The sequence below is a fragment of the Schistocerca serialis genome, chromosome 9 (assembly GCF_023864345.2).
Source record: "Schistocerca serialis cubense isolate TAMUIC-IGC-003099 chromosome 9, iqSchSeri2.2, whole genome shotgun sequence".
Classification (NCBI taxonomy): Eukaryota; Metazoa; Arthropoda; class Insecta; order Orthoptera; family Acrididae; genus Schistocerca; species Schistocerca serialis.
The window spans coordinates 288,709,043-288,735,802 of NC_064646.1; the positions used below are offsets into that span (position 1 = coordinate 288,709,043).

The 26,760-nt window shown below is 40.6% G+C and overlaps 1 protein-coding gene and 1 non-coding gene across 2 annotated transcripts in view; both read right to left on the bottom strand.

Annotated features, from left to right (window-relative positions):
• Positions 1–26,760, bottom strand: part of LOC126419040 (rabphilin-3A) — a 1,076,902-nt gene that overhangs the window by 588,273 nt on the left and 461,869 nt on the right. Inside the window, exon 4 of the mRNA XM_050086103.1 lies at positions 15,860–15,910. The gene's annotated coding sequence lies outside the window, so the exon portion shown is untranslated. The remainder of the gene's footprint in view (positions 1–15,859; positions 15,911–26,760) is intronic.
• On the bottom strand, positions 4,911–5,017 carry LOC126420181 (U6 spliceosomal RNA). Its single transcript, XR_007576042.1, has one exon. It is a non-coding gene; the product is annotated as a U6 spliceosomal RNA (small nuclear RNA).

A 26,760-nucleotide genomic window follows, 5' to 3' on the forward strand; every position in this document is an offset into this window, starting at 1 on the left:
TACGTAATACCCTTCCCCCACACCACTGTGTGGTTCGTGAGCGATTGCACTAAATTCCAACAATTTCAAAATTATAATCACTATTTAGATTAGGTTTAGAATAGATTCTTCTTTCAGAAGCGTCTCTTGTACACTTCCCTCCTATTATACGGTGTTATTTTCCTTTTGTAACGATAGCCTTACTCATTGTAAAATTCCATAAGGCATACGCGAACACCGCCATTTATATCGCAATCCAACTAGGTATAGTGAGGTTATAACTTAGACTGGACTGAACACACCACTACAATCTGTAATAAGGTTTCAGTGTCAATTGTAAAAAAGAATTTTCTGGTTTTCTGTCGAACTTAAAAGTTGATTATGATGCTCCTCTTCTCCAACGACTTTTATTTGGAAGATCATGCTTGCTGGTGTCTTCACCTGACGATTTGTTGAGAAAAATTGCTGCTCCAATTTCTTTATAAATATATCGAGTAATAGTCCAACTGGACTGCTAAACTACATAAACAACCTAGAGCTGCAATTTTTCTCAACAAAACATCAGATTAATGATAAAGATGTCTTTTACAAGAGATACGTTGATTATGTAATCCTTTTTTATAATAGTACAAGTGATGAAATAGACAGTCTTGCAAATCAACTCAGAAAAATGTCCAAAAATATCATCTATACTGTAAAACATGAAAAACAGAAATTTCCTTGACGTTACAGTTATGAACAAAAACGAGAAACACCAGTATGGCATATTCAGGAAACCAATAACCACTTGTGGAAGTATCAAAAATAAGTTTTGTCACCCAGGTCAACATAATAGCTCTTTTCAAAGCAATGCTGAATCAGATACATAAGATCCTACTCGATAAAACAGAGGAACTAAAATAAATTAATATAATTGAAACTATCTGCGAATATGGTTACAATCCTTTCTTCGACAATCTTTAAAATAGAAACGAAACAAATCTAAAGGTGTTGGGCAAAACTGTGAAAACACTGCAAGAAATACGAACTTGAACACAAAGACAGATGTCACCCAAAACTATAGGATACGCTGTTGTATCTGACTGTGAACAGCACCTTGCACCGTCCAGAATACGTTGCGAGTATCAGTCACGGTCATCAGTGTTCTGTGTAGTTGTGAGCGCATTATATCGGAGCTAAGAGAATTCTAATATGGCCAGATTGTTGGTGCTAGTATAGTGGTGCTTCCGTAATCAAGGTAACCGATGTGACGAAAAATAAAAGAACAAGCTGCAAAAATTTCTTCAGAACTTCCCTGTCAGGGCAAAACAACGCGAAGGAAGCTGTCGAATTCCGTCTCCTGATGGTAAACATTTCTCTTTCTTACACGAAGCATAAAACAATCTGTTCACAAACAAACAACATCCAAATACAGTTCATGAATGAGGAGTCTGCTGCGTAAAGTTTTCTAAAATAGAGAATGTAGATGAATTTGTTCCTATCTACCTTGTGGTGTTGCGATGAAATGCTAACCATTTGATTACTCAAGTACTGAGTTCGCGTCAACCCAGTGAAACCTTCGTTGAGTGCCGCCTTCATAGCACTGAAATTTTAATAACCAATAGTGTACATCTGATGGGGTTCTCGGCACTGTTTTCAGATTACTGTGCCACTCTCTTAAGTCGGAATTGTAAATAGATTATAGAATGCGATTCCAGATTACACAACCGATCCAGACACCTACGCCTATTAAATAATAGTCAAAAGTGGTTCAGTCGGTAGCTGACTGTATGGCAGATGTCACAGGTATTGGAAGTGCTGCGGAAAATAGAATATTCAACATCAGTCTACGAAGGGTTTCTGTTTCAGGACTCCTTTTGTGTCTCCTGTGGAAGTATACGATTCTGTTAACAAGGAGTAACGACCAAATCAGTTGCAGGCCCAGTTTTTGTTAAAGCGGTAAAGCGTTGGTCAGGTATTTGGTATTACACTTTATTGGCGATATCCACCACTGAAATTACAGAAAATTTCGATTATTGTCATCTTGACATTGCTGCAATGAAGTTCTCCTATCTATAGCCATGTGAAATGGGAAGAACCTTTTCAAATTTGAAAAAATTGTTGACTGACAAAAGAATGAGAGTTATTACTTAGTGCCCGGAAGAAATATTTTATAATATATTGTAACATACTCAATTCATAGTCATTAGAAACTTAGTATTAGAACTTTGCATGTTAAATATTGTTAATAGAGTATTTGAGCCTGTACGGAGTTCTTATCTTGCACTGGTTCGTCATTGTAAGTACGCGGTTGGTATATTACTGTGTATTTCCTATACTGTAGTGCATATTTACGGAATTGTAATGTCTGTATCTGACATACACGAATATTTAGATTTTTTTAATTCTATAGTAGCTTCGGCTCAAATTATTACACAGATTGACTACGTCTACGTGTACGTCTGCGTTGATACTCTGCAAATCACATTTAAGTGCCTGGCACAGGGTTCATCCAACTACCTTCACAATTCTCTATTATTCCAATCTCGCATAGCGCACGGAAAGAACGAACCCCTATATCTTTCCGTACGAGCTCTGATTTCCCTTATTTTATCGTGGTAATCGTTTCTCCCTGTGTAGGTCGGTGTCAACAATATATTTTCGCATTTGGAGGACAAAATTCGTGACTGTAATTTCGTGAGAAGATTCCGCCGCAACGTCAAACGCCATTGTTTTAATGATGTCCACCACAAATCCTGTATCATTTCAGTGAAACCCTCTGCCCTGTTTCGCGATAATGCAAAACTTACTGCCCTTCTTTGAACTTCTTGGATGTACCCCGTCAATCTTATCTGGTAAGGATCCCACACCGCACAGCAGTATTCTGAAAGAGGACGAACAAGCGTAGTATTCTAAAAGAGGACAGACACGCGTAGTGTAGGCAGTCTCCTTAGTAGATCTGTTACATTTTCTAAGTTTCCTGCCAATAAAACGCAGTCTTTGTTTACCCTTGCCCACAACATTTTCTATGTGTTCCTTCCAATTGAAGTTGTTCGTAATTGTAATTCCTAAGTATTTAGTTGAATTTACGGCCTTAAGATTTGACTGATTTATCATGTAACCGAAGTTTAACGGATTCCTTTTAGTAGTCCTGTAGACGACCTCACACATGTCGTTATTTAGGGTCAATTGTCAATTTTCGCACCATACAGATATTTTTTCTAAATCGTTTTGCAATTTTTTTTGATCTCCTGATGACTATTAGTCATCTGCAAACAATCTAAGACGGCTGCTCAGATTGTCTCCCATATCGTTTATATAGATAACGAGCAGCAAAGGGCCTATAACACTACGTTGGGGATCGCCAGAAATCACTTCTGTTTTACTCGATGACTTTCCGTCAGATACTACGAACTGTGGCCTCTCTGACAGGAAATCACGAATCCAGTCACATAACTGAGACGATATCTATAAGCACGCAATTTCACTACAAGCCGCTTGTGTAGTACAGAGTCAATCCGGAAATCCATAAAAACGGAATCAATCTGAAATCTCTTGTCAATAGCACTCAACACTTCGTGCGAATAAAGATCTAGTTGTGTTTCACAAGAACGATGTTTTCTAAATCCATGTTGACTGTGTGTCAATAGACCGATTTCTTCGAGGTAATTCACAATGTTCTAACACAATACAAGTTCCAAAATCCTGCTACATATCGATGTTAATGATCTAGGTCTGTAATTTAGTAGATTACTACTACTACCTTTCTTGAATATTGGTGTGACCTGTGCAACTTTCCAGTCTTTGGGTACGAATCTTTCGTCGAGAGAACGGTTGTACATGATTGTTAAGTATGGAGCTATTGCATCAACATATTCTGGAAGGAACCTAATTGGTATACAGCCTGGACCAGAAGACTTGCTTTTATTAAGTGATTCAAGTTGCCTTACTACTCCGAGGATATGTACGTGTACGTTAATCATGTTGGCAGCTGTTCTTCATGCGAATTCTGGAATATTTACTTCGTCTTCTTTTGTGAAAGGTATTTCGGAGGGCAGTGTTCAGTAACCCTGATTTGGCAGCACTGTGTTCGATAATATATCCATTGCTATCTGAGACTAAAAAATGGATATTCTAACACAATGGATCAACATGAATAAAGTTTCGCTCACGTAATTTTCACGTTATACATTGCATGTGAATCAATGAAGTTAATCACAGTGTTATACATATAAAGGCTCAACAGTTATACATATAAAGGCACAACAGTCCGAATACCCCTTCTTGGAATAGTATTTCGAGAAAATTCCAGAGTCTATTATCAGTTCACATATGATGCTCTAATGTCACAACTGGTTAAGCGAAGTCTTTGGGAATGCAGACATAAACAGAGACCGTTCAATCGTGCACTTACGCCTACTTGATAGACTCCAAAAGCTGAAGCAGTACTATTGAATAAATCACTTACATTTCGTGCGTGGTTTCCATTCGCCTCTCCTACTACAGACGTCCCGAACTCTTGAAAAATTTCAATTTTAATAGCATTTTTACCCTGTAATTCTTTCTCAGAAATAGAAAAACGACGTTTTGGTGTAGTAGAACAGTCAAAGCTAAAAAAGAAAACAAACTGATGTGTTTATGCAAGTGCCTTACAAGGTTACGAAAGTTTGTAGGTGACTGTTCTGTGAGCAGGTTTTGGCTAGTCGTCTACATGTAAAATAATGAAGTGTGAAAGTGTGAATACAGCAATTTTTTTTAGCTGGGAGTCCTCTTCTGGGTAGTTCTGTTGCCTGGTGCAAGTATTTTTATTCGATGCCACTTCGATGACTTGCGCGTCGATGATGACAAAAAAAAAGAAAGAAAAAGAGAAAGTAATCTACAGGCGACATCCGTGATTGAGAGTGAGACACCCTAACAAAAAACCCATTTTCTTCTTTTTTCTTTACAGCTTAAAAAATATGGAACGGCTCACGATCCAGCGTGTCATCCTTGCGCAGGGGCCACGGTAATCCTTCCTGCATCACCCCAGCACCAGTACACGTATCACCGAAGCGAGTACAGACCACGAGCTGGTGACGTTTAGGTGCAAACAGGTCACAGATCTCTTTGACGTACCAAAAGGTATTTAAGGTGCAAGAGTTAAACGAGAGAAATAGTACATACATCTACCCTACTGTGAAGTTTCACCTCTCCACATTCTTCACGTCATTTTGTTGGAACGAGAATCAGCCATAGTGAATCGGAAAGTTAGTCTAAGATTATCATCTAAAGTATTTGATCAAACACGAAGATTTAATTTTCAGGCAGGGATATTTGAATTTCATCTCACAGCGCAGCGAACTCATAAATCTCTGTGACCTAGCGGTCTCGGTTAATTTGTTTTTGCGCTCCCAAGTTGAAATTAATGAGTTCGTCTCGGCGCATAAAATTTGGAAATCGATGAGAACCACGCAGTATTACAGATAAAATTACCATCGAAAATGAGACCAAGAAAAGTCTCCGCTGTATGCTACACGACATTCCGGAGGAACATGAGATAATGGAAAAGAATTTCGTCAGCCAAATCATTCCCTAAATGCCTCACGTTCATTGCCCTCCTGTGTTATCCGTGGGCCGATGTATTGAAAAGATTTGCACGTTAATGTGAAGTGTATTTCGTGCCTCAGGATGCGAATAAATAAATCGGTTGTTCAACGATTCAGATATTTGTTGGTTTGTGTGTTTATGTGTGTGTGTGTGTGTGTGTGTGTTTGTGTGTGTTTTGGGGTATGGAGATGGGGAGCACTTGGGTAACATTTTTCCGTGTTATTGCCTAACAAGTTTAACCCGTAAATCGACAACTGCATTGCCGACACGGTCGATTAGATTGCATTGCGAGATGCAACAATGAGCGCGGAGAGCCCTCTGAATTTGAATTTTACGTCGTTTCCCGTACTTTCTTTTGCGAGGGAAGAGAACAATATTTAGAGGTAACGCCCCGGTGACGTTGAGTTAATTAGGCACGGAGGATTATCTCGGACTGAACCATAGTTGCAGAAGGAACTGTCCGTGGTACTGTTTAAAGTATCAGCAGGCTATTCACATAAAGGAAACAACGGTACCAAAATTAAGATGGATGTCTAGAGATATGAGGACCATACCTCTCTGTAATTCAGTTTCTAAACCTACTGTCATTTCACATTTGGTGCTCTTGTTCTTACGGCTTTGCAGGCACAGTCATCGTGAAGATTTATGTAGCGTCTTAGAAAAATGAGCTTCAAAATAATAAATTTTCCCAGCCACTAAGATGCTGAATGAACAGGCAGATGGTGAATACAACAAATTACTCTCTCTTAATACATCAGCCTCACAAGAAGCAATGAATACAATTTCCTTATTCCTGTCTCAAACATAAATGCCCCTTATCATCTCCATCTCATTGCACATAACCCGGTCTCTGTCTGTCCGCCATTCTGTCTCTATCTCTCTCCTGATTCCTCGTCCTCCTCCGTCCCTCCTACTTGCTCCCACACAGTTCATACTTATCGTCACTTTGCAGGCATTTCCATATCATTTGTATGCATAACGAGAATAATATGAAATTATTACTACCTTACAATATCAGCTAGTATAAATTACACGCATAGCAATAGAAACAGTCAATTGTGACGATTATTTTGAGTCACGCTCTATGTTAATGAGCGTATCAAATCTAGTGTTGGAAGTGTAAGAAAGTAAAACTAAAACTATTGACTGTCACGCCTCTGACGAATTTTTTAATTTTTATTTTATTTCGTCAGTCTATGTAAATGTAAATAATACGAAATTCTTTGCTTCAGTTTTCTAATTAAAACCATAAACAATGTCGTTCTATTACAGTTAGGCGATAAACTGAAGCAGATGTAGCGCTCATTATGTCTATTCAGAAAATGTGACAGTTGTTTCGAAAGTCATTGAACAGCAATTAATAAAAATATTACGACTGCAATCGGAATATTATTAATAAATATATCCCTAATCTAGACGTTACGCTTCTGGGCAGCACACAACCTAACGGCAACTAAAACGTCGTAAAATAAAGATACACAAATATTTGTTTGACACTGGTGTGCAAAACGTAAGGACGAAAAGATTTTCGCGTGATTTGTCACTGCCAAGTTACACAGCTTGATGAAAATTTGGACGGTACGTAGAAGGAACTGTTGCAACATAATACAGAATATAACTGAAAGACGTATGCAATAATACGAACAGAAATGACACTTTTATTCAAAGACAAGTTACACAGCTCGATGAAAATTTGGGCAGTACATAGAAGGAACTGCTGCAAAATAATGCAAAAGATAACTGAAAGAAGTGTGCAATAACACGAACAGAAATGACATTTTTATTCAAAGACAATAATTACACTGACGTTAGTGCGATTAACGATAGTTCAATGATCAATACAAAAAGCGCAACATGGTTTTCAATAGGGTGTGTTCACCACGGACAGCAGTGCATGGCCTGCAACGTTCAGCCACACTTGCCATAAGATTTGTAAGGAATCTTTGAGGTAGTGCGTTCCATTCTACTATTAGTGCGGCTGACAACTGCTAAATGGTCGCTGGTGCATTTTAAAGTGCTGCAGTGAGTCTTGCCAAAGCATCCAAATCGTGCTCAGTGGGATTTAAGTCGAAGAAACGGACAAACCAATGATTCGTCCAATATTCTCTAGTTCCAACAGCTTCCCCACCTGCTTTTTTCGATGAGGTAGCGCAGTGTCTTCCATGAAAATGATGTCAGGGCCGAATGCACCCCTGGCCACGTGGGGATGGAGTACAGTGTGACAGTAACGTTGACAGCTGAATGTATCGTGTTCAGAAAATTGGAATTCAGTACGCCCATCCAACATGTCCCTCCCCACACCATACCTCCTGGAACACCAAAACTATCATGTTCAACAGTGTCCCTGAGCAGAGTACGTGTTTACAGCTCTTGCCATATGGAGGTACGTAATCCACCGAGCAACACTATCGAACGTGATCGTTTTGGCGGTCCAGCCGTTATGATGTTTGGTTGGTTCAAATGGCTTTGAGCACTATGCGGCTTAACTTCTGAGGTCGTCAGTCCCCTAGAACTTAGAAATACTTAAATCTAAGTAACCTAAGGACATCACACACATCCATGTCCGAGGCAGGATTCGAACCTGCGACCGTAGCGGTCGCGCGGCTCCAGACTGTAGCGCCTAGAACCGCTCGGTCACAACGGTCGGCTATGATGTTGGGAGGCAAACTGTCTCGTAAACGTATTGATCTCCAGAGCGTTGAGCACGATACACTCATCGGTCAACGTTATTGTCTCACTAGTTTCCTACGAGCGTTTTTTCAGGTGTGGTTTCTGCCCTGACTTCATTTTTGTGGATGACAATGCGCGGTCACATCGAACAGCGCAAGTGCAGGAGCTCTTAGAATGAGAGGATATTCAGTGAATGGAGTGACCTGCCCGTTACCCCGAAAATACAATCGGGCGCGTACGTGATGCATTGGGGAGACGTATTGCGGCGCGTTCGCGTGCACCAACGACCATTCAGCATTTTCCAGAGCTGTGTGGAAGAAATGAAAGCCGTACCACAAGAGCCCCTTACCAATCTTATGGCGAGCATGGGAGCACGCTGTAGAACATGCACTGCCGTCCTTGGGTCACAGACCCTATTAAGAACCAAGTCGCACCTTTTGTAATGTCCAGCGGACTAATATAATTCGGGGTGATTTCAGTGCAATTTTTGTCTTGAAAATAAAAGTGTAATTTCTATTCGTATTATTGTATTATTTATTTCAGTTACCTTCTGTGATATACTGCAGGAATTCATTCTACACTACCGGCCATTAAAATTGCTTCACCAAGAAGAAATGCACATGATAAACGGGTATTCATTGGACAACTATATTATACTACAGCTGACATTTGGTTACATTTTCACGCAATTTGGGTGCATAGATCCTGAGAAAACAGTACCCAGAACAACTACCTCTGGCCATAATAACGGCCTTGATACGCCTGGCAATTCAGTCAAACAGAGCTTGGATGGCGTGTACATGTACAGCTGCCCATGCATCTTCAACACGATACCATAGTTCATCAGGAGTACTGACTGGCGTGTTGTGACCAGCCAGTTGCTCGGCCACCATTGACCAGACGTTTTCAGCTGGTGAGAGAGCTGGAGAATGTGCTGGCCAGGGCAGCAGTCGAACATTTTCTGTATCCAGAAAGGCCCGTACAGGACGTGCAACATGTGGTCGTGTATTATCCTGCTGAAATGTAAGGTTTCGCAGGGATCGAATGAAGGGTAGAGCCACGGGTCGTAAGACATCTGAAATGTAACGTCCACTGTTCAAAGTGCCGTCAATACGAACAGCGAGTCATGTAACCAATGGCACCCCATACCATCACGCCATGTGATACACCAGTATGGAGATGACGAATACACGCTTCCAATGTGCGTTCACCGCGTTGTCGCCAAACACGGATGCGACCATCATGATGCTGGAAACAAAACCTGGATTCATCCGAAAAAAATGACGTTTTGCCATTCGTGCACCCAGGTTCGTCGTTGAGTACACCATCGCAGGCGCTCCTGTCTGTGATGCAGCGTCAAGGGTAACTGCAGCCATGGTCTCCGAGCTGATAGTCCATGCTGCTGCAAACGTCGTCGAACTGTTCGTGCAGATGGTTGTTGTCTTGCAAACGTCCCCATCTGTTGACTCAGGGATCGAGACGCTGCTGCCCGATCCGTTACAGCCATGCGGATAAGATGCCTGTCATCTCGACTGCTGGTGATACGAGGCCGATGGGATACAGCACGGCACTCCGTATTACCCTCCTGAACCCACTGATTCCATATTTTGCTAACAGTCATTGGATCTCGACCAACGCGAGCAGTAATGTCGTGATACGATAAACCGCAAACGCGATAGGCTACAATCCGACCTTTATCAAAGTCGGAAACGTGATGGTGCGCATTTCTCCTCCTTACACGAGGCATCGCCGGCCGAAGTGGCCGTGCGGTTAAAGGCGCTGCAGTCTGGAACCGCAATACCGCTACGGTCGCAGGTTCGAATCCTGCCTCGGGCATGGATGTTTGTGATGTCCTTAGGTTGGTTAGGTTTAACTAGTTCTAAGTTCTAGGGGACTAATAACCTCAGCAGTTGAGTCCCATAGTGCTCAGAGCCATTTGAACCATTTACACGAGGCATCACAACAACGTTTCACCAGGCAACGTCGGTCAACTGCTGTTTGTGAATGAGAAATCGGTTGGAAACATTCCTCATGTCAGCACGCTGTAGGTGTCGCCACCGGCGCCAACCTTGTGTGAATGCTCTGAAAAGCTAATCATTTGCATACCACAGCATCATCTTCCTGTTGGTTAAATTTCGCGTCTGTAGCACGTCATCTTCGTGGTGTAGCAATTTTAATGGCCAGTAGTGTATGTACGGTCCAGGTTTCATGAAGCTAGGTGACTTGGCAGTGCCACATCACGCGAAAGTTATTTTCGTTCTCAGGCTTTCCACATCAGTGTCTTAGAACTTCATGTATTAAAAGAAAAACTTCATTAGCTGGCATGTGTATGTCTCCACCTTCTTCTCTCACCGACAAATTGTAAGGATTTTTCATTTCATAAGATATTAAAAAATGAGAGCATGATGATGTAGTTATCATCTTTAACTCGGGGGAAATGTGTTTCTCCGTCCACTTGTTTTCAAACTGCTGCAGTCGCCTCGCGGGCAGCAGCGGGCAGTGAACTCCGTTGGCAGTGTTTTCTTGACAATGCTATTGGAAAGTGCACATCAGACTCATCGCAGCAGCTGTTACGTCGAGTGTAAAGTAATGATTGCGTAGCATCCTTAACCAGTTAAAATAACAACTCTGAAAAAGCTGACTGAGGTGCAGCGGCAGAGCCGCTAACGCATTTCGTTTCATAACAGAGCACACAGCACTTGGACTTATCGTGGAACAGCAGTACGAGACTAAAGTGCACTTTGCGCTATTTCCTAAGTATTGATCAGGCCCGCTACGAAGAAACCTTTGCGCCACAACAGGAGAGCGGATAATTACTAGATGTTCACCGTGACGACTGCAGAAGTGTACTAACGTCTGTGGAAACAGTCATTTCGAAAAAGGCAGATGTATATGAGAGTACCGAACTCCATATCATCTCTCACTTACGGAAATCAGTATCATTTACAGTCCCAGGCCAGGTAATTAGAGACTCTAAACGTAATGGTATGTAAGCAAAAACGAGTTGCGTGTGTTCCTGGCAAATCCCACTCTACGTGATTTTATCCAATGTCAAAAAGCATCAACAATGTTTTAAACGTCAACTGCCACATGAGTCCGGCAAGGTCTTACGGAAATATGACATGCGGAGTTGCCTGACATGCTTACTTACTAGTATTTACTTACCCTGTGTTTATCCTCTACGTAAAGAGGATGAGAAATCCTCTGCTAGTAACTATCGTCCAATTTCTCTTGTTCCAATTTTTTTCCAAAAGTAACAGAATGCTGCGTACAACAGCTAATAAGTCAATATTTCTCAGATAACAATATCTTTCCTAGGTGTTAATATGATTTCATGTCACAACTGCTAACTGTGGAATGCGTTACAAATGCTTTTTTTCTGCAAACCCCTTTTGAATCGAAATTATCTACTTAAGCGACGCTAGTTTTGAGTGAGGGACTCGATTCAGTAAACCATACAGGGTGATTCAAAAAGAATACCACAACTTTAAAAATGTGTATTTAATGAAAGAAACATAATATAACCTTCTGTTATACATCATTACAAAGAGTATTTAAAAAGGTTTTTTTTCACTCAAAAACAAGTTCAGAGATGTTCAATATGGCCCCCTCCAGACACACGGGCAATATCAACCCGATACTCCAACTCGTTCCACACTCTCTGTAGCATATCAGGCGTAACAGTTTGGATAGCTGCTGTTATTTCTCGTTTCAAATCATCAATGGTGGCTGGGAGAGGTGGCCGAAACACTATATCCTTAGCATACCCCCATAAGAAAAAATCGTAGGGGGTAAGATCAGGGCTTCTTGGAGGCCAATGATGAATTGCTCTGTCACGGGCTGCCTGGCGGCCGATCCATCGCCTCGGGTAGTTGACGTTCAGGTAGTTACGGACAGATAAGTGCCAATGTGGTGGCGCTCCATCCTGCTGAAATATGAATTGTTGTGCTTCTTGTTCGAGCTGAGGAAACAGCCAATTCTCTAACATCTCCAGATACTGTAGTCCAGTTACAGTAGCACCTTCTTAGAAAAAGGGACCAAAAACTTTATTGGCTGAAATGGCACAGAAAACGTTCACCTTAGGCGAGTCACGTTCATACTGAGTTGTTTCCCGCGGATTCTCAGTGCCCCATATACAGACATTGTGACGGTTGACTTTCCCGTTAGTGTGGAACGTTGCTTCATCATTAAACACAATCTTTGAAACGAAAGATTCATCTGTTTCCATTTGAGCAAGGATAAAATCACAGAAATCGATTCTTTTAATCTTATCAGCTGCAGACAGTGCTTGAACCAATTTCAGACGATAAGGTTTCATAACTAACCTTTTTCGTAGGACTCTCCATACAGTTGATTGTGGAATTTGCAGCTCTCTGCTAGCTCTGCGAGTCGATTTTCCTGGGCTGCGAACAAATGCTTGCTGGATGCGTGCTACATTTTCATCACTCGTTGTCGGCCGTCCACAACTTTTCCCTTTGCACAAACACCCATTCTCTGTAAACTGTTTATACCAATGTTTAATACACCACCTATCAGGAGGTTTAACACCATACTTCGTTCGAAATGCGCGCTGAACAACTGTCGTCGATTCACTTCTGCCGTACTCAATAACACAAAAAGCTTTCTGTTGAGCGGTCGCCATCTTAGCATCAACTGACGCTGACGCCTAGTCAACAGCGCCTCAAGCGAACAAATGTACAACTAAATGAAACTTTATAGCTCCCTTAATTCGCCGACAGATAGTGCTTAGCTCTGCCTTTTGTCGTTGCAGAGTTTTAAATTCCTAAAGTTGTGGTATTCTTTTTGAATCACCCTGTATATAAACTCATTGTACCCTACATCCTCAAGAAACAAAAAGAATTATATGTATTGGAAACTGTATCAGTGACGATTAGCAATTTCTGAATCTTACTCAGTGGGTTCCTCAAGGATCTGTGATTGGTCCATTGCTTTGTATAATATTTGTGAATGACCTTCCGTTAACACACTTCCCAGATTTATACTTTATGCAAATAACAGACGTCGGTAATTTCTGGAAAGGATGCGAACAAACTGAAACCGAAACCTGCAAAACATAGAGCTCCATCAGTTGTCAGATACCTGGTTCAAAGTTAAAGAAGTATCTATTACTCATAAAAAAACTGTGAACATTATTTTCTTTTCACACACTGTTGACATTGAATGTGCGTCAATTGAACTCCTTGCTGTATATCTTGATTCGAAATTATCCTAGTACACAGATACAGACTATATTAGTAAGGAACTGTCACATATTATTAATGAGTTGAGTAAATTATGCCCAAGTGTTTCTGAAAAATTGCGCTTGGTTTCTTTTGTGCTTTTTTTTCCTCTCTCGTGGAAGATATGGCATTCTTTAGTAGGGTAACTCTTCTAGAGTCAAGAAACGTTGACTACGACAGTAGAAGGCCATCAAGCGCAGTTGTGGAATTTTCTGAACCGAAATAGCTTGTAGGTCTTAATTAAATAGTTAAATATGCTAATAATCCCATCCCTCTTCATATTCAGCTGCCTTTTTATTACGAAAAGTCGACTTCCGATATCGGTTAACACAGCTCCAGGAGAGGCGCTCGCTACATTTCCCTCCAGCTTCCCCGCTACGTTCGCCTCTGTAAACCACTCATTACACAATTCGCAACGTATCCCCACAACTCATTAACCTACGGCAATTCACGTAGTTCTCACTCGCGGTCAAATTTTATGATATCTTTAAACAAATATGCGATAAGAAACAGGAAACTACTGGCACCGGACACCACCCTATAAACTATCTGTAAAATATCTACGTTATCACATTGAAAATACGAAAGCTTGATAGGCGTATGTATCTTAGCTTTCCGTAGTTACAGGACGATAAACGTAATGTACGTGAGCACTAACTTACTCACCTATCTAAAGACAAAACTCTGACTCCCGAAATATATACAGGGTGGTCAGAAACACTCTGAAAAGCTTGTACAGGTGTTGCAGGGTAGGCTGCGCTGAGAAATAATTGTTACGAAAAACATTTTATACGCTGCGCCGTTTCCGAGTGAATTAGCATTGAAATTATCGACCAGACTTTCGTGCGCGTAAATTCAAGCGGCCCGACAGATACAATTAGAGGCAGTAGTTGTCATAGCATAGGTGTTGGTGCACGAGAATGCTCAGCCTTTGGCCCGGGTTCGATCCTTACTACCGTCCCATGTCTAATTTTTGTTTCGCTCTTTCGGTCGGTTTTAGCAAACCAAATGAAGCACGCGTTTGGCGACACAGCGTCCGGCAGGCCGCTTGAATTTACGAGCGCAACGCCATGATTGGCTAACTTGAATGTTGATCAATGCGGAAACGGCAATGTATCGAAGTTTTTTACTGAACATCTACCTCTCAGCAGAACCTATCCTGCAAGCCCTTGCAAGCTTTTCAGACTGTTTCTGACCACCCTGCACCTACTCAGCAAAACAAGTCTTTTTTCTATGTTTGCCCATTAAGCTGCTCGATGAAACAGGCTGCGTTATTGGACACACCACGACAGCTTGTATGTCTATTCCATCACTATAGGAGAATCTGAAACATGATGCACCTAACAAATGGTTCAAATGGCTCTGAGCACTATGGGACTTAACATCTGAGGCCATGAGTCCCCTAGAACGTAGAACTACTTAAACCTAACTAACCTAAGGACATCACACACATCCATGCCCGAGGCAGGATCCGAACCTGCGACCGTAGCCTAGAGCCGCTCGGCCACCCCATCCGGCCTCACCTAACAAAATTTCATTTCACCACTCAGCACGCTTACGATAGCGGTGATGTAGCCTTTATAGTCAGAAGTGTATGTTCATTGGGCGAGGGAAGCCGGCAAAAAGGCGTGAGCGCCACTAATCAAACCATTAGAAGATGACGTAGGACCGTCGACGCAGACAGGTGCACACCCGCTGCATTGATTCAGTTTCAGTTTAACAATGCAAGCGAACATTCTGCTCATTCCACCTACCTCACATGTCACAATAACGCTCCATAGGCGCGCCATACTGCGAGTACCTCCTAATTTCACTGAGCTTGGCGTGACACTGTTCTTTCTAGCCACAAAAAATAGCAGCGCTGCTGTTGCGCGTACCATCTGTCTACAGTCTCACTCATTATCTGTCGATACATTGTTCTACACTTCCTACATAGTTCGATTCAACTGGGCTATTCTTTCTAGGCATCATAGTTTCCCAATTGTTAATGAAGCTTTGAGTAGCAAAACTCTCTCTCATACATCATAATTTTTATAAAAGATATAATTAATGATGTTTAAACAGTTTACCATTACCACAGAGTATCTCTTTTCTCCTCTTATTTCTATTCCTGCACCGCATATTACGAAACCATATTGCAGATGATGGCACGTATTTTCTCCCCTTAATTACATATTATGGAAGCTTTTTTCTCATGGATCATTTTGATGTACCCGAATCTTCGACTAGGGTTGATGCAACGGGTCGGCTTCACAATTACAAAGAAAATCGCTTTATAAACCACCTATACGCTTTGTATACGGCAACTGCATGAATTTAAAATCTACGTTAACGGAGTATAAGACGACATAGTTGCTGAGAACTCTAAGGACTACATATGCCGCAAAACATGGATTTTGGCTTACCGAGTATTGTACGACAGCCCTCGGAGCCCGTGGAGCCCTCAGTTATTGGAGCTGAAAATAGAAAGAAGAAAATACATAATCAAACTCAAGTTTAATCCGACTTGAATTAGTAGTTGGCGGGAGCGTGGAGAGGGGGATGACAGGGGGAGAGTTCAAGAAACATCATAAAAGGCTAAAACGGTGCACAGCGCACTGTCCCAATTGCAGGCTACATATCTAGCTGCTTACAGAGGAAAAAAAGTCGATGTTCAGTATACGAGACTGGAATCGAAGGGAGAACCGATAGAGATACTCAAGGTACCATCCGCCACACACCGTCATGTGGCTTGCGGAGTATGGATGTAGATGTAGATGTATCGTATTATAATTACTGACCCAGTTTTAAAATTTAAAATGCTGTCATAATGTACTCGTTAAGGGGTCTGCTGATACGTTTAAGATTTAGCAGAATACTCGAGTATTAAAGTTAGACACTGTGCCTATGTCTTACAGCAGCACAACTCGTGATGCGCAATTACCCAAAATATATTCATCTCGTACTTGAGGATGAGAGCATTTAGCGACTTCCAACAAACTTTAAACACTATTTCCAACTTTTACTAAACTTTTTCTCGCTTACACCCCCCTCAAAATAATGAGGGGAAAGCAGTGTATCGCTTACCACATTTTCGTTGTTCATGGAGTAAGATATCAGTATCAAGTATGATGTTCTAATTTATCTTTTCTTTACTAGTATCTCCATTCGGAGCACATTTTGCTACCAGTATCCAAATGTTCCTGTAAAGTTGTATCATTGTACGACACATGGTTCAGGAGATGAGATGACTTAATCTTCGATACGCACGAAAAAAGGCATTTTTTAAAAAAAAGAGCGCAAATTACGCCCAATATTCCCACCCAGTGTTCGACAATGAGAACACTTAACGATTTCTAATGAACGTCAAACATAATTTCAAACAATTGAAAGAAAACAGCCCTCGGTCACTATTTTTAACGAATTAACAGGGTGTCAACACTGTTAGGAGTGTCTTCCTCAGAATTTGCAACCTGTAACCGCGTAAGTAACGAACAGCCCTTGGTGGCTCGCCATCAAAATGTTTCATATTAAATATCTTTGTGAATAATGCCCTTTTGGCATATTTATTATTTTATAAATGACATATAAGTCCTGCCAGTCTTTCACGATGATTCTGTACTTATACTCTGTATCATACGTTTTTAGTCCTAATAGTGCGAACATGTTATAGACCATTCTTTGATTGAAATTCTGAGAAAGACAACTCCTAGCAGTGTTGAAACCCGGTTAATTCGTTGAAAATAGTGACCGAGGGCTGTTCTCTCTCAATTGTAACTATTCACGGTCTCTGAACGTGCAGCCATGTACAAAATCTTTGTAATTTCAATCCTTTTCTAAGCTTTTCTCGGTTTCAGCCCCCACAGACGATGGAAAGATAACAGTTTATCTCTTAGTACTACTTTGTTTGCACTGTAAAACGTTACCTCCGAGTATGACTTTTCGTTCATTATTTCTTTACGAATAACTCTACTCGCTATCAAAAAATGGTTCTAATGGCTGTGAGCCGGCCGAAGTGGCCGTGCGGTTAAAGGCGCTGCAGTCTGGAACCGCAGGACCGCTATGGTCGCAGGTTCGAATCCTGCCTCGGGCATGGATGTTTGTGATGTCCTTAGGTTTAACTAGTTCTAAGTTCTAGGGGACTAATGACCTCAGAAGTTGAGTCCCATAGTGCTCAGAGCCATTTGAACCATTTGAATCTAATGGCTGTGAGCACTATGGAACTTAGCATATGAGGTCATCAGTCCCCTAGAACTTAGAACTACTTAAACCTAACTAACCTAAGGACGTCACACACATGCATCCCCGAGGCAGCATTCGAACCTGCGACCGTAGCGGTAGCGCGGTTCCAGCCTGTAGCGCCTAGAACCGCACGGTGAAAACGGCCGGCTACTCGCTGTCCATAATGCGGACAGTATCCACTTCTTCTATGAAAGGTACCTATAAAATTACACTGGAGAGCCAAATAAACTTGTACACCTGCCTAATTTCGTATAGTGCCCCCGCGAGCACGCACAAGTGACGCAACACGACGTGGCATGGACTCGATTAATGCCTGAAATAGTGCTGGGGGGAACTGACACCATGAATCTTGTAGGGATGTCCATAAATCCGTTAGAGTACGAGGGGGTCGAGATCTCTACTGAAGAGCACGTTGCAGGACATCCCAAATAAGTTCAGTAATGGTCATGTCTGGGGAATTTGGTGGCCAGTGGAAGTGTTTAAATTCACAAGACTGCTCCTGGAGCCACATTTTAGCAACTCTGGATGCGTGGGGTGTCGCATTGACCTGCTGAAATTGTCCATGACCATCGGAATGCACAATGGACACGAATCGGTGCAGGCGATGAGACAGGACGCTTACGTACGTGTCACCTGCCAGAGTCGTATCTAGACATATCAGGGGTCCCATATCACTTCGTCTGCACACGCTCCATACCATTACAGAGCCTCGACCAGCTTGAACAGTCCTTTGATGATACGCAAGATCCATGGATTCATGAAGTTGTCTCCAAACCCGTCCACGTCCGTCCGCCCGATACAATTTGAAACGAGACTTGTCCGACCAACAACGTGTTTCCAGTCATCAACACTCCAATATCGGCGTTGACGGGCCCAGGCAAGGCGTAAAGCTTTGTGTCGTGCAGTGATCAAGGGTACACGAGTGGGCCTTCCGAAAGCCCATATCGATGATGGTTCGTTGAATGGTTAACACGAAGACACTTGTTGATGGTTCAAATGGCTCTGAGCTCTATAGGACTTAACTTCTAAGGTGATCAGTCCTCTAGAACTTACAACTAATTAAACCAAACTAACCTAAGGACATCACACACATCCATGTCCGAAGCAGGATTCGAACTATGAAACGTCCCCTTTGAACAATTTATATATGACTGTGCTTTAACTGACACACAATATTTTGTTAGCGCAACGCAGTCTGACTTTTAAAATTCCCTACAAGAGAATGGCCCTGACTAACATTAAACTATACCTTCACAAATCACTTACCTCACAAAAATCTTCGCTGCTCAAGCTACTGCAATACAGCGAGCGCCACTACTGCCAGCTAAATAAAAGATTCAAACTATGGAAGGCACTAACTACTGATAGGGATAGTTAGCAAATGAAAGATATTAATAGAGAACAAACAATGTATTTACCTTGATATCATCATATATAAATATAGCAGTTCATGACAAATTACAAAACTCCGCCATCTCTCTCCCCACATCCACCACTGCTGGCGGCTCACCTCCAACTGCGCAACGCTACGCGCTGTTCACATCCAGCTGCCTAACACTACAATGGCGAGTATTACAACAATGCAAAGCAGCCACAGACTGCACACAGCACAGCCAGTGATTTTCATATTGAGCGCTACGTAACGTTGCCAATAAGAAAACATAAACAGCCTACTTACATAGAGAAAACATAAACAGCTTACTTACATAGCCCCCATGCTCCCCACAAAAAATTTTACAAATTTTTTTTGGGCAGTGGCCAATAATGATTTGATAAAATTTTTCATAATTACAATAACAAAGAAATCAAATGCACACACTTATTGATACAATGTTGGTCAAAAGCTAAAATTTTCTCACAGTCCATAAAGATAGTCCTGATCATTCATCATAACAGTAATTACAGGTTTTTTTTCACAAAGTCTCATTAGTAAAAGAAATTGCACACAGAAGTAGTGGATTTCCATGCAGTCTTGAAGAAGTAGTGTTGTCCTTCCAACGGAAAGACAGTGCTGACTCTTGACATGCTGACAGGTAATGGGCCACCATGGAGCAAACCCACAGCAGAGTCATTCGAAGTTTTGAAAAGTATTGGTAGGTAAGTCATCACAGAGCAGACCCACTGGAGTCCTGGTAGAGATTGTGGTATTGGTGGGCCACCAGAGGTGCAGACCCACTGCAGTCCTTGTAGAAATAATGGTATTGGTGGGCCATCAAAGATGCAGACCCACTGTAGTCCTTGTAAAGACGGCCAGCAGCCATCTGTTGCAACTGTGCAGGTGCACAATCACCGTTGAAGAGTCTTGTGGAGAATATAGCAAGACCATAAACCACCACTTGTGCACTCACAACGTTTTTGGAATTGTCCTTAGAACCAGCAATGCTGTTATCCAGTCCCTTGCTGAATTATTAACACACGTGCAAACACTAACAGTCCCTACTTCTCACATATTGTCCATATACTATGACCAACAGAAACGTGTGCAGTGAAATGTAACTTACAAGTTACTTAATTTGATGAAGTGGTCTCAATTACAATATTATAACATGAGAATACAATAACAAAGGTACAAAACACATCATTAAAAACATAACAATACAGATAACATTTGTAGTAAAACAGGCGTTACAAAAGAATAGAAATAGACATATACGTCAGTGTTACAGGAATTATGACATGAGTACATACATAAAAGATCAGAATAACTTTCGAAACATCAACTTCACACATGAGCATTAAACAGAACGGAATTAATAATGTCTAACATCTTTACAAAGTAAATAACATATTATTAATGCCAATTATATTCGAGGATAACAGTATTCCTCATCATAGTGAATGTAGCTTAATATTAAAAGAAGAAAAAATTCTATGAAACTACACAGAGACAGGAAGAAAACAAATACACAAGGGTACACAAACACGTAATGGGATAACACCAATAGGAAAGGACAGGGTTCGTTTTCAGTGTAACATTTGGTACTGCAGTCCGACCCAAAACTTCATATATCTTTCCTCTTATTTCATCCTTTGTTTCCACCAAAAAAAATTCTAACTAAGCATGCTTTCTGTGTTTATATGTTCACACATTTCTTACCTCAACATTTATTTCCAAGAAAATCCTACCTATACCTGCTTTCTGTACGTTTTTTCGTATAGATTCTCAATGCATTTCTTCCAATTCATCGCAACTCATTCTCTTCTATAGTCTACCCCCTCTTAAGCTAACTTAAATCTACTGAGCTCAGATGCTAAACTAATGGACGAGGCAATGCAGCAGCACAAAATAAGTAACACAAACATCAATGACAAAAATACAAATGCCAAAGCAATTGCAATATTACAACTAATATAGGGCACTGTGCAGCAAAAAAAAAAAAAAAAAATAAATCTGGCTTAGCAGAGTAACACAAATTAAAGTTCAGTAGCACTATGCCTGGCAAACAGCAGCTTATATCGAAACATGACATAGCTCAAGCAGAAAAAATAGTACACTAAAGATAACAATGCAGATAAGGCAAATGTATAATCACATCTTAATGTCTAAGTAATTAAAGTGGTGCACCACAACAACTTATTGTAAAAAAAATATTACCATGTACTTGAAAAGAAAATTATGTGTTACTGTTACTAGTTCCTTCTTATTGTTCTTTCCTTTCCAAGTGCTCCTTTTTTAAAGAATGTGGATCATAAAATAATTATTTAATAGATCTGTTGACAGAAAGTGTTCACATTGGCAAATGCATTTCATTTTATAAAAGCAAAGCTGCAACACAGCTGGAAACCAGATATCAAATGAAATAAGCAATTACGCAAACCAAAGCATAAAAATATCATTCAATAGTCATGTGGCATTTCGTAAGTCAGTAGCTCTCAACTCTCATAGAAAGACACTTGTCATAATCAGGTGTGCAGATGTACGAATATTTCCCATCAATTCATAAGCATTTCAGTAATTAGCACAAAGTGCGAGTAATCATATGTTTTCAAGTAACGAGGGTGTCGCATTAGCGATGAAAGGCACACCCTAATGGCTTGTTCTCCAGGTGTTTGACACAGCTGTGTGCCCACAACGCATTACAAAAATCATATGTTCTCAAGTTCGACCGTGTCGTTTTTGCGATGCTTTCTACAAAGGAATGTCAGAAGCGAGGTTAATGGCGTCCCTTTCTTTTTCTTCCTGTGCTCTGAAAAGGGCTCGCAATAATGGCTTTTTCTCCAGGCGTCTGACACAGCTGGGTGCCCGCGACGCATTACGTGCAGGTGGTCACTTTCGTACGGAAATATTTACGACAGCAGTTTCTGCTACCGTGGCAGTCTCATATAAAAATATTTCACAGGTCAAGAATTTGCGTTACAAATCTGTAGAAACAAAATGCTATTGATATAACAGTGTCCAAAAAAATTTTCGTCTGCATTGTAATACATTCACGAATATACACACACATTTCATAACTCTTAAAGTATGTTTCTTGGTTTCCAACAACCTTTTCCACAAATCAGAGTCACCACTACTCATTATTCCTTACCTTATTACATATACATATTCGTTGACACTTCTTCAATATTTCATCATGAGAAATACGTAGCATAATAAACATTCCTCAACAACATAATACACATCGTCATCGTAATAATAACATCATAACACTTCAGTCAAATCTCAAAATCGTCGTAACTTCCTTCAATAATTTCTAAGCCTAAAAAAATTCTCTGCTCATGTCAAAAGTGTCATCTGCCTCAAATGTACTTTAAAAATCATGATCTCATACCAAATACATCATTCAAAGCTCTCATAGTATCACAATGGTTCCGAAAAAATATGAAGAGTTCACACAGTACAGACAAAATACAATTTCGTAAGTGTGAAGTTATCCAACGGTGTAATTACGTAAACATGTGTCACTGATGTAGTAAAATAAATGTTTGTCTCTCTCAGTTAAATGATCAGATAGCTGTGTAATTATGTGTTAGAGAAATATGGTACCGATGTGTAAAGTTGTGTAAGCAAATACCATATTAGCTAGGGCTCCTTGTGGTTGCCACAGACATGGTACACAAAGTAAGCGTGTACCCCCCTGAGGATTAATGTAATTATACCCTCAGGTGTTACAGATTACACCAATGGAATGAAATATATCACGGAAAACTTTCTTTGTAATTCAAAAATCTTTAAAAATAAATGTTTTAAGTATAAAATTGATCACTGAAATGCGTGTCCTGTAGCGCTAAATGTGCATCTTGTTGTAAGATAATCTCTGTGGAAGTGTCGTAGTTATCGTCCTCCAAAAGCTAAGTTCTGCAGAAGTCAATGTACTTACCTCATGATAAACAAAAGTGAAATGCTTTGCGTATAGATATCTTAGTTATTACGCTTATTGTTGTGATGAAGAAAGTACTGTACTGTAACGTATTGTTGTGCTACGGAAAAGGCAGTCTCATTGTAGCAATACTACAAAAGTTACTACTAAAACTTGTTTTACTTTCCAGAATAAAACAGAAAACTGTGCAGATATAAAACAGAAACACTGCAAAAGCAACATTGTAAATTTTCACTCATTAGTAGCGTCGTGATAAAACCGTGTAGTTGTCACATACACTAACCACTGTGTCGTCTGGTATCTCACAGAAAGTACTTTAAACCCAGAATGTATTTTCAAGTAAACCAAAATGTTGCATTAAAATCTCATTAGCAGTACTGGTAAATGTTCTAAGTATGTGAGCCTTATAGTCGTTACGTAATCGTGCAACTAACAAGCAAGAATGTACAAATACAACACTGTGTCGTCTGTTCACTACAACAATGCATTCGTAATTTCTGTTTAAAAATGTTCCCTAGGTTCTAGACTGGATATTTAACTTCAAACATAGTTGTATGTTAACAGTTTCTTAAGTCTGACAAAGCATACTAGAAATGTGAAGTGAAAAATTTTATGGCAAAGACTAAGTTAAAAGCAGATTATCTTTCAATAAACGGTTTTACATGTGAAATGTGGTGTAAACCTTTACTCTTCCTAGTACGCAGAGTTTCAACTTCAAAGCAATTATCATGTTGTATACGTCGGTAAGGAATGCTAAAATTTGCTCAAGGTTAGCGTCTATGTTATTTTTCCCTGAGCCACCTGGCGCACGCGGCTGCCTGCTGTGCGAGTCATTGTCTGTCTCTTTGTTGGCGCGCGTCGTTATTGGGATTAGGAGACCTAACTTCTACAAATTCGCCTTGCCGAGAGGGCCCTGCTCTGTTTGAATCCCGCCAGTTCTGATGCAATTGACGTCTGTCGTTATGATCATATCGTCTGTCGTCATTTCGGTAGATTCCGTAGTTTCTTCCTTGTCGGTCACGTGGTGGAGAATTTCTCCCTGAATCGTAACTCCGCGCTGAACTGTTGCGTCTGAAGTTATTCTGTCTCCCCTGGTAATATTTGTTTTGGTTCCCATATTGTCTGTTTCTGTGGTTATCTCTGTCATATTCATTACTACGGAAATGCGATCTTTCTCTGTAACTATTATTACTCTGCCAACGGTTGTCATACGGGTGGTGTTTGTTTTGGTCACGATTTGTGTTGTGAGAATAGCCTTGTCGTGTAAAGTTATTACTTCTTTCATCGCGGAATTGCGACGGATGTGACCTGTAATTGCTGTGTTCCTGGTTTCGCGTTCCGCGATTGTCAGTGTCAATTTCTAATTCTTGTAAGAGTCCCTCAAATGCTTCAATGTCGTCTTTGCAACGTCCTGCCAAAATAATATGTCGTAAATGTTCAGGCAGTTTGATTAAGCAAATGCGGATGAGTTCTGAGGGGCTGTATGGGTTTGAAAGATACTGATTCTTATGCAACATGTCTTCAAAATATTTCATAAGACTGGAAAATTCAGATTGTTCGAAACGTTTCATCATTATGATGCTATGTTTTACACGGTCTTGTGTGGCTTGAGACCAATATGCTGAGAGGAAGGCATGGTAAAACTCTCCTTCACTGTGGCAATCGTGAATTACCGATGGCATTCTTGCAGCTGGTTCATTCTCCAAGTAGCCACACATAAATTCTAATCTGTGCTCCAATGACCAGTTGGGAGGAAAACAGTGAGAGAATTGATGGAGCCACGCTTGTGGATGAATGTCATTCCCAGAATTCTTAAACGTTTTGAATTTACGTGTAGTAATGAACAGCTTATAGTCAAAATCGTCATGTCGGCGAGTCGCATGTCGGTCATTGTTACTTCGTTTCGGCGGTTCCATCTCAAAATCCAACGCGCCTTGCCAATTTCTTTCATAATTTCCGAAGTGTCCTGTGTTATTATTTTGTGGTTGTTCCGTATTTCTATGTCCCTCTTCCCGTATTGGAGCGCGAGTGTACTCTGAAATACGTAATTCTTGTATTACCTGTGTCAGCTGATCTTGTACTTCCCGGATTTCTCTTTTGTACTGTGTATTGATTTGATTTTGATTCTGTTTGAATTTTCTTATTTGTTCATACTCTTCAGTGTCAGTGAAGGCTACAGGTCTTGTGTCGTTCAGATTATCATCTACCTTCGTAGATAAGTTAGTGAACTGATCCGAAAGTTCGGCTACTTTCTCCGATAGTGAACACATTTCCTCAATGTGTTTTTCTGAACCAAGTTTCAGAGTGTCCATTTGTGTTGAAATCGAATCTACTGTGTTCTTTAAGTTTTCCTGAGTTTTTGCAAGTTGTGTAACCGTATCCGTAGATGCAACTGAGTCAATTTTAGCCCACAAGGTCTCATGATTTTCATGAACAATGGTTTGCAGTTCTTTTATGGCTGCTTCGTGATTCTGTAATGCATTTTCATGCCGCGAAAAAATAGGTTGAAAATGCTCACAAATTTGAGTTTTTACGTCATTACAGACTTTTTGACATTTCGATTCAATGTGATGTAACTCAGTAGTTAAATCTTCACGCGTTTGTTCAAGAGTTTGTTCCAATGAGTCTAACTTTTGAAGCTGTTGCTGTGTTTGTCTCTGATTTTGTTCCATTGTGTCTAACTTTTTGAGATTTTGTTCCACTGTGTCTAACTGTTGCTGTGTTTGTCTCTGGTGTTGTTCCATTGTGTCTAACTTTTCAAGCTTTTGCTGTGTTTGTCTCTGATTTTGTTCCATTTGTTGCATTAATTGCAATAATAATGTATTAGTGTCTGGAATCTGTTTCTCTACGCTTTTCGGCAGTGCATTTGCACCGGCAACATTCACATTTTGACAAGCAGAAAATGTGTCTTGACTTATTTGAGAAAACGGTGATGACCCAAAACCTGAATCTACAGTATTTGCGAAATTGTGTCCTGTCATTTCGGATTCCTGAGGCGAGCTGTTGCCGACCGATCGATCGATAATGCTTCCCTGTTCACTACCTGTTTCACTGTCTACACCATTGTTTGCAGCCCGCTCCATTTCCCTATTCACAATTACCAAATTACTACTTTGAACATCAGTTAATTCACTACTCGGTGGCGCTAACACACTGCTTTCGTCTTCACTGTCATTTCTCAGTTTACTTTGGAGCCTAGTATTACGTTTTTCACACGCCATAATTGTCACAATATTTCACACGATAACACAGAAAAACACAATTTGAAGAGCAAAAATAAGAGAACACATTAACATAGCACTGAAAATAATATCTAGTTAATTGCAGCTGCGAAATACTTGGTGCAAATCTACATGCATGCCAAAACTGCTTTACTGTACAACAATGAAAGACTGCAACTACAAAGGAGATTTTCTCTACAATTACGCGCTAGCAATAAACAATAGCTACACTAATTACACAAACTACAAGAAAAAATCAGAAGATTCCAGTGAGGTATCCTCGGCTAAGGGTCGACATATGAAACGTCCCCTTTGAACAATTTATATATAACTGTGCTTTAACTGACACACAATATTTTGTTAGCGCAACGCAATCTGACTTTCAAAATTCCCTACAAGAGAATGGCCCTGACTAACATTAAACTATACCTTCACAAATCACTTACCTCACAAAAATCTTCGCTGCTCAAGCTACTGCAATACAGCGAGCGCCACTACTGCCAGCTAAATAAAAGATTCAAACTATGGAAGGCACTAACTACT